This window comes from Arachis stenosperma, chromosome 6, assembly GCF_014773155.1.
Source record: "Arachis stenosperma cultivar V10309 chromosome 6, arast.V10309.gnm1.PFL2, whole genome shotgun sequence".
Lineage (NCBI taxonomy): Eukaryota > Viridiplantae > Streptophyta > Magnoliopsida > Fabales > Fabaceae > Arachis > Arachis stenosperma.
The window spans coordinates 79,446,898-79,454,891 of NC_080382.1; positions in this window are offsets into that span (position 1 = coordinate 79,446,898).

Here is a 7,994-nt window from a genome sequence, read left to right on the forward strand (position 1 = left end):
GGTTCCTTCAACCCCCTCGATTGTAGTTGAGCCAGATTCTGACTGTCAGATCTTGAATCGAGGCGACGGGACAGTGGATGCGGTGCCTCTCCAGACTCGTCCTCCTTCACCTCCTATTGATGTTACTACTGGGAAGCCTTTGGACTCTCTTTGATTATTCTTGATAAATTTGTGCATAGCCCGGTCTGTGGGCGTTTGAACTTTTTGTAAATGGTGTTTTGTTGACTGTTGATAGTTGCTACTTTCAGCAACTTTATTTTGAAAAACGAAATATTTTCCCTTGCTCTTGGGGTTGGCTTCGAGTGGCCTCTTGAGTCTTTATTTTATGGTAACTTCCATGTTTTTCACGATATGCTTGCTTGCAGCTTTTTGGAATCTTCCAGAGTTGTTTTTTATTCATCCTCTTTTGATTGCTTTTGGCGAGGTCGAGGTCTATCGGGTCGAGCCATCTCCCTTTTGTTGGTTGATTTCCTCAGTTGATCTTTTCTTGAGTTATTTCTAGCAAGCCCTTGGGATTACTTTTTATAACTTTTTGTAGCTTTAGTCTGACTTTCTCACGTTGGTCCCTGTTTCGTTACTAGGTAATTCTTTTGGATCTTTGTTCAGATCTCTTTTGTACCTTTTATCTTTTTTGGGCCGACTTCGTCCTGTCGGGCTTTGTCGAGTTCTTTGATAATCCTCTTTCTTGGACCTTGTTCAGGTCTCTTTTAGGGATTTATCTTTTGTAGCTTTATCTGCCCAGGCCGACTTTGTTATGTCAAGCCTTGTCGAGTTACTTGATAATCCTATTTCTTGGACCTTGTTTAGGTCTCTTTCAGGGATTATCTTTGTAACTTTATCTTTTCGGGCCGACTTTGTCACGTCGGGCTTTGTCGAGTTACTTGATAATCCTATTTCTCGGACCTTGTTCAGGTCTCTTTCAGGGATTATCTCTGTAACTTTATTTTTTTGGGCCGACTTGGTCATGTCGAACACTGTCGAGTTACTTGATAATCCTTTTTCTTGGACCTTGTTCAGGTCTCTTTCAGGGATTACCTTTTGTAACCTTTTGTAGGAGTCCGACTTCGTCACGTCGGGCTCTTCGAAGTTATAGTAATCCTCTTTTATAGGGTTGGCCAGACCACTTTCCAGGGCTTTACTTATAACTTGGTTTGTTGGGGCTGGTCGACTTTAGATGTCGGCCAGCCTTTAAGCTATTTTATAGCAATCCATTTTATTAGGACCTCGTCAGGTCCTTTCTATGGATCACTTTCTATAGCTTCTTGTATTATTATATTTTCATCTTTACCGATTTTGTATAATTTTGGGTTTTAACCCTTGTTTTTATCGTGATCGCGCAGTGAATTTGGTTTTCACTTTCTGTCGATCTGTAGCTTTATAATCGGGCGATGATTGTTTTTAGAATAATACGACTTGAACGTTTGTAGAAAATCTGAAAAAAATTTATTAAGAGAAATGCAAATATATACACGTGGGGTTAGTTTGTAGGTCTTGGGCCTGGCACCTCGTTAAAAAACCTTTTCAAGAAAAAGAGTGTGCCTTGTCCCAAGGTCCCTTATCCTCCCTAACTATAGTACCTTCTTAAGTTGCAGGCGTGCCATGACTTTGGCAGCTCTTGCCCGTCGAGTTCGGAAAGTCTGTAGTAGCCCTTTCCTAGCACGTCTATGACTCTGTAGGGTCCTTTCCAATTTGCAGCCAGTTTTCCTTCTCCAGGTCGAGTTGTTCCAATGTCATTTCGGATTAGAATGAGGTCATTCTTCATGAAGGTCCCCTGTATTACTTTTTGATTGTATCTGAAATCCATTCATCGTTTCAATGCTTCTTCCCTTATCCGAGCTCTTTCTCGAACTTCTGGGAGTAATTCGAGCTCTTCCCTTTGGAGTTGGGGATTGGCTTCTTCACTGTAGTAGATCACTCTAGGGGATCTTTCTTCAACCTCTACTGGGATCATAGCCTCCATTCCGTAAGCTAATCGGAAAGGTGATTCCCTTGTTGTGGAATGTGGGGTCATTCGATATGCCCATAGGACTTGTGGGAGCTCCTCAGTCCAGGCTCCCTTTGCATCCTGTAATCTCCGTTTTATCCCTGCTAATATAACTTTGTTGGTAGCTTTGGCTTGCCCATTGGCTTGGGAATGCTCAACAGAGGTGAATTGTTGTTTTATATTCAGGTCGGCCGCTAGTTTTCTGAAGTCTGCATGTGTGAATTGGGTACCATTGTCTGTGGTGATGGAGTATGGAACTCCGAACCTTGTGACGATATTTCGATACAGGAATTTCTGACTTCTTTGAGCTGTGGCATTGGCTAGGGGTTCTGCCTCGATCCATTTTGTGAAGTAGTCTATTCCTACTATGAGGAATTTGACCTATCCAGATCCTTGGGGAAAGGGTTTGAGGAGATCGAGTCCCCATTTTGTGAATGGCCAAGGTGAGGTTACGCTGATGAGTTCCTCAGGCAGAGCGGTGTGGAAGTTGGAATGCTTCTGACATGGTGAACATGTCTTTACGAAGTCTGTGGCTTCTTTTTGTAGGGTTGGCCAATAGAATCCGGCCCGTAGTACTTTTTTGGCGAGTGCTTGTGCTCCGAGGTGATTGCCACAAATGCCACTGTGTACTTCTTCTAAGATGTCCTTAGTATTGTAAGTCGGCACGTATTTTAGCAATGGTCTTGAAATCCCTCTTTTGTATAAAGTGTTATTTATGATGGTGTTCCGAGGGTTTACCTGAAACGTGTAGCTCGGTCGTCTGGAAAGGCCCGAGGTGGGGGGTTCAGTGACCCGAGCTTGATATGCGGAATGGTTGGTGGTTGTACCTGCAATGACACTCCGATGCTTAAGTTAGCATGGGTCCAAGCAGATATATGTAGATTTTGAATGAATGCCATACCTGGGTGCTCCAGTGTATTTATAGTAGTTGGCGGTGATCTCCCCTGGATAAGATATTCTTATCTTATCTTATCTTTGGGAGTTTTATCTCTATCTTTGTGGAACCGCCTTTCCTAGGCCTTTTCGGCCTTTAGGTTTTGGGCTTCGTTCCTTTTGATGGGCCTTCCTTGCTTATTGTCCGAGGTCCGACCTTTAGGTGTGAGCTTTAGGACAAGGTCGGACCTCTTATGGATTTGTCGGGTTGGAAGACCTCGGTCAGGGTATGAACAGTGCCCCTGCCCGAGTTCGTCCTTTTTTTAGGAGGTCGTGCTCGGGCATAGTAGTTTTTTCAAAATTCAAAAATGGCCGTTTCTGCATTTATTGCATTTTACCGTTTTTCCTCGATTTCCGTTCGGGCTCTGTGAAGGCTTTATTTATTTGCTCCCTTTCCTCTTTTCTGCGTTTTGTCTTTCTTATGCTTTTGCGAGCACTGCTTCTTCTTTCTCTTTGTTCTGCTTTCTCGAATCTTTCTGTGTGTCTTTCCGGGGTTTCTTCTGTGCCGTCGTTTCGTTCTCTTTGCTTCGGAGCTCTTCGTCTTCGTTTCTTCTTCCAGGTTTGTTCCCATGTTTCTCTTTTCTTGTGATCATATGCTTCTGTTCTTTGTGTGGCTCTTGTTTGTTTCTTTTTCTTTATGCCTGGGTTGCCCCAAAAAGAGGCGCCGCCATTGCTGTTGTTTTTATATGGGGGGGGGGCTCTTTTTTGTTCTCTGGTGTTTTTGTTCCTTGCTTTGCTGAATGGGTTTTCGCTGTCTTCTTTATGTGATTTTTGCTTGCTGTTGTATTCTTCTTTGTAGGTAAGAATTTTATGTCTCGAAAGGTTCTTCAAGCGATGTCGACTAAAATTCCATGTGGTCTTGATTGGGTAGACCCTCTTCCTCTAAGAGTCCCTTCTGTGGTAGATTCTGAGTATTTAGTTAGGTTCCGTAGGCATTGTAGCATATGTGAAAATAGAGAGTCTGAGAGGGATTATGAACTAGTAGCCCTAGATTCCGAGGAGAGAGTGTGCTTCCCGCCCCTAGATAGTTCCGAGAAGCTCTTCTTTTATGCTTATGATTGTTTTTTCTCTAAGCTGAGTGTCCGACTTCCCTTTACCGATCTGGAGTCCGAGGTGTTATGGTCTTGTAATCTTGCTCCTACGCAGCTCCATCCAAATTCTTGGGCGTTTTTAAAGCTGTTTCAACTTTTGTGTCAGTTTTTGGGCGTTGCTCCCTCTATTTCTCTTTTTTCCTATTTGTTTGTGTTGACGAAGCCGGGTTCGGGTGGGGGAAAGGTATCTTGGGTCTCTTTTAGGGCTAACCAGGGAAGGAAGTTTTGTACCCTGTATGATGAGTCTTTTCATGATTTTAAGAACTTTTATTTCAAGGTCCGGGCTACTGGAGACGTCCGACCTTTCTTTCTAGATGAGAGTGGGGAGCCTTCTTTTCCTCTTTGTTGGCAGGAGAATGTAGTGTCTACTAAGTATACCCTTGAGAGTCTAGATGAGGTGGAGCAGGCTTTTGTGGGTGTGGTAAGCAGTTTATGGGGTCGGGCACCTCACTTGGACACGAAGAAAATGTTGGGAGATCCAAGCCTTCTCCGTTCCGAGTTAGGTAGTTCCCGACCTCTCCGAGATTCATCTTTTTTTGGTATTTTGGCTTTGCTTGTTTTGGTGGAATTTCTGTTGTGGTAATCCTTTTCTTTTATTTCTGCAGAGATGTCTTCTCAGGCGGACTCCATGAAGTACCTTCGTCGGACGAAGAAGTCTGTGGCTGCTCGAAATATCGAGGCTAGGGAGGCTTCTGCCCGATCTTCTCCGAAGAAGACTACTGTGGGTGTCACTACTCGGTCGAAGACTATTCCGACTCCCCAATTCCGACCTATAAATCAAGATCCTCCGACCTCTGGACCTGCTACCTCTTCTCCTCCTTCGTCCTCGGGTCCTCCTCCCAAGAAGCAGAAGACCTCTCAAGAGCTTGCCGGTTTTAATGATAAGGATTTTGATGCTCTTGGTTGGGTTGAACAGCATATTCTCCCTCAGACCTTTATTTCTACTGATGATGTGTCTATGGAGCACCATTTTCAGTATATGGCGCGGAGCTGTGTCCGGATGGCTAGTCTTCACGCCGCTATTGCCCGAGAGTTCAAGAAATCCCCCCTTGGCGCGACCAGTTCCCGACTTGAGAAGGCTCAGTCTGAGTTCGAGAGGATTAGTGAGCTGAAGGCTGCTAGGATTGCTGAGCTGGAGGCTTCTTTGGAGAAGGAGAAAGCTAAAGCTACCGCGGCTGTGGCGGCCGCGAAAGCATCTGAGGAGATGGCGAAGGCGGCGAAGGAGAGCTATACTCGGACATATGCCGAGCTTGTGGAGACAAAGGAGAGGTTGCAATCCGCTCAGGATAATTTTTACGAGTTAGAAGGACACGTGGCTAAGGGTATGGATGCTATGTTTGAGAATTTGAAAGCTCAGGTCCGGGTTCTTGCTCCTGACCTGGATCTGAGTTTATTCAGTACGGATAATGTTGTTGTGGAGGGAAAGATTGTTCCTGCTCCCAACGAGGATGAGGTTCCGGTGTCTGACCCTAAAGTTCCGGTTGCGGACCCGACTTTACCTTTGGCCGGGGAGGGATCTGATGTGGAGGTTTTAAACCGAGATGATGGTGCCGTCAATGCTGTCCCGATTTCTATGTTTCCTCCGCAGCCTTCTGCCGATGTGGAGTCCGGGAAGGATCTTGGTTCCCTGTAATCCTTTTATCTTTGGTTTTTTTTTTTGCCCGGCCTGTGGGCTCTTTTTTAGATGCTTTGAACACCTTTTTGCTATTAGCTACTTGTAGTAACTTTTTTAGCTTATTATGCGGTGTTTGTTCGCGTTTTGACTTTTAGCTCCGCTTTATGCTTTTTAGTTGTTTTTGGATAACAACCTTTTAGCTAGCGCTTTTTCTTTGAAACTTTGTGTGTTCCTTTTGATTTCGTTTTTTCGCTTGTACTTTTTAGTTGTTTTTGTATAGCAACTTTTTAGTAAGCGTTTTCGAAATCTTTGTTTTCGCCGCTTTAAGGCTTCTTTCTCGGATCCGGTCTTTTTCTCGGACCTCGGGTTGGGTGGTCGAGTACTTCCCTTTGTTGGGTCCGACCTTGTCCTTGGTCGGCCTTTTAAGTTATTTTTGTAATCTCTTTTTGTTTGGCTTTTTGAGCCTTTTCAGAGTTGCTTTATAACTTCTCACATTAATTTGAACCTCGTCGCTTTATCTTTGCCGACCTTGTATGGTCTCTTGGCAATGATTTTTTGCGTTTTGCCGAGCATAAATTAATGCGCCTTGGCGGGGTACTTTTTCAGGATTTGTTTTATCACGAGGAAGAAGAAAAGAAAATAGAAAAATTTGATTAGTATTAAAAAAGAAAGAATATTTACAGAGTGTTTACCCTTGGCTAGGTCGGGTGCCTTATTTGACCGGGTGTCTCATTAAAAAAACCCTTGTAGGGAAAAAGAGTACACCTCGGGTTATCTTTTTCTAGCTGTAGTATCGTCTTAGATTACAGGCGTGCCAGGCCCTGGGCAACTCATTGCCTTCTAGGTCAGATACTTTGTAATAGCCTGTTCCTAAGACTTCTGTTACCTTGTAGGGCCCTTTCCAATTTGCAGCTAGCTTTCCTTCTCCCGACTTTTGTGTTCCGATGTCATTTCGGATTAGAATCAGGTCGTGAATGGAGAAGCTTCGTTTTATTACTTTCTGATTGTATCTGAGGGCCGTTCGCCGTTTTAAGGCTTCTTCTCGGATCCGAGCTCTTTCTCGGACCTCGGGGAGGAGGTCGAGTTCTTCCCTTTGTGCCTGCGGGTTACCTTTTTCGTTGTAGAAGATGGTTCTAGGTGACCTTTCATCTATTTCGATAGGAATCATTGCCTCCATCCCATAAGCTAGTCGGAATGGCGATTCTCCCGTTGTAGAGTGTGGAGTTGTCCGATATGCCTATAGCACCTGGGGGAGCTCCTCGGCCCATGCCCCTTTGGCCTCTTGGAGTCTTCGTTTTAACCCGGCCAAGATGACTTTATTTGCAGCCTCTGCTTGTCCATTGGCTTGTGGGTGCTCGACTGAGGTGAATTGCTGTTTGATTTTTAGTTCGGCCACCAAGTTCTGAAAACTTGTGTCCGTGAACTGTGTTCCATTGTCTGTTGTGATGGAGTAGGGGACTCCGAACCTTGTGACGATGTTTTTGTATAGGAATTTGCGGCTTTTCTGAGCCGTGATGGTGGCTAAGGGTTCAGCTTCGATCCACTTTATGAAGTAGTCGACCCCTACTATGAGGTATTTGACTTGCCCCGGTCCTTGGGGGAACGGGCCGAGTAGGTCAAGTCCCCATTTTGCGAAGGGCCATGGTGCGGTGATGCTGATAAGGTCTTCGGGTGGTGCCTTGTGAAAATTGGCGTGTTTTTGGCAGGGGGGCATATTTTCACAAATTCCGTTGCGTCTTTTTGCAAGGTCGGCCAGTAGAACCCGGCTCGGACTACTTTCTTGGATAATGCCCGAGCTCCGAGGTGGTTTCCACACATGCCTCTGTGGACTTCTTCGAGGACGCTCTTTGTTTCTGAGGTCGGGACGCACCTAAGGAGGGGGTTTGAGAATCCTCTTCTGTATAATACGTCGTGAATTAGTGTATAATTCTAGGCGTCTTTCGTGAGTCTTTTAGCTTCCTTTCTTTCGGCGGGGAGAGTTCCCGACTTCAGGTAGTTGAGTATGGGGGTCATCCATCCTTGCTGTTGGTTGGATATATTTAGCGTTTCTTCCTCCCTTAGCACGGAGGGAGATTGTAAGGTTTCCTGGAGGAGACTTCTGTTGTTGCCTCCGGGCTTGGTGCTGGCAAGCTTTGAGAGGGCGTCTGCCCGGGCGTTTTGTTCCCGAGGTATGTGCTGAATCTGTATCTCTGAAAAGTGGCGTAATTGTGCCTGTGTTTGGTCCAGGTATTTTTTCATAGTTGGGTCTTTGGCCTGGTAGCTTCCATTTACTTGTGATGTGACGACCTGGGAGTCGCTAAAGATCGTGATTTTCTGGGCTCCGACCTCTTCGGCTAGCTTTAGACCTGCTAGTAGGGCCTCGTATTCGGCT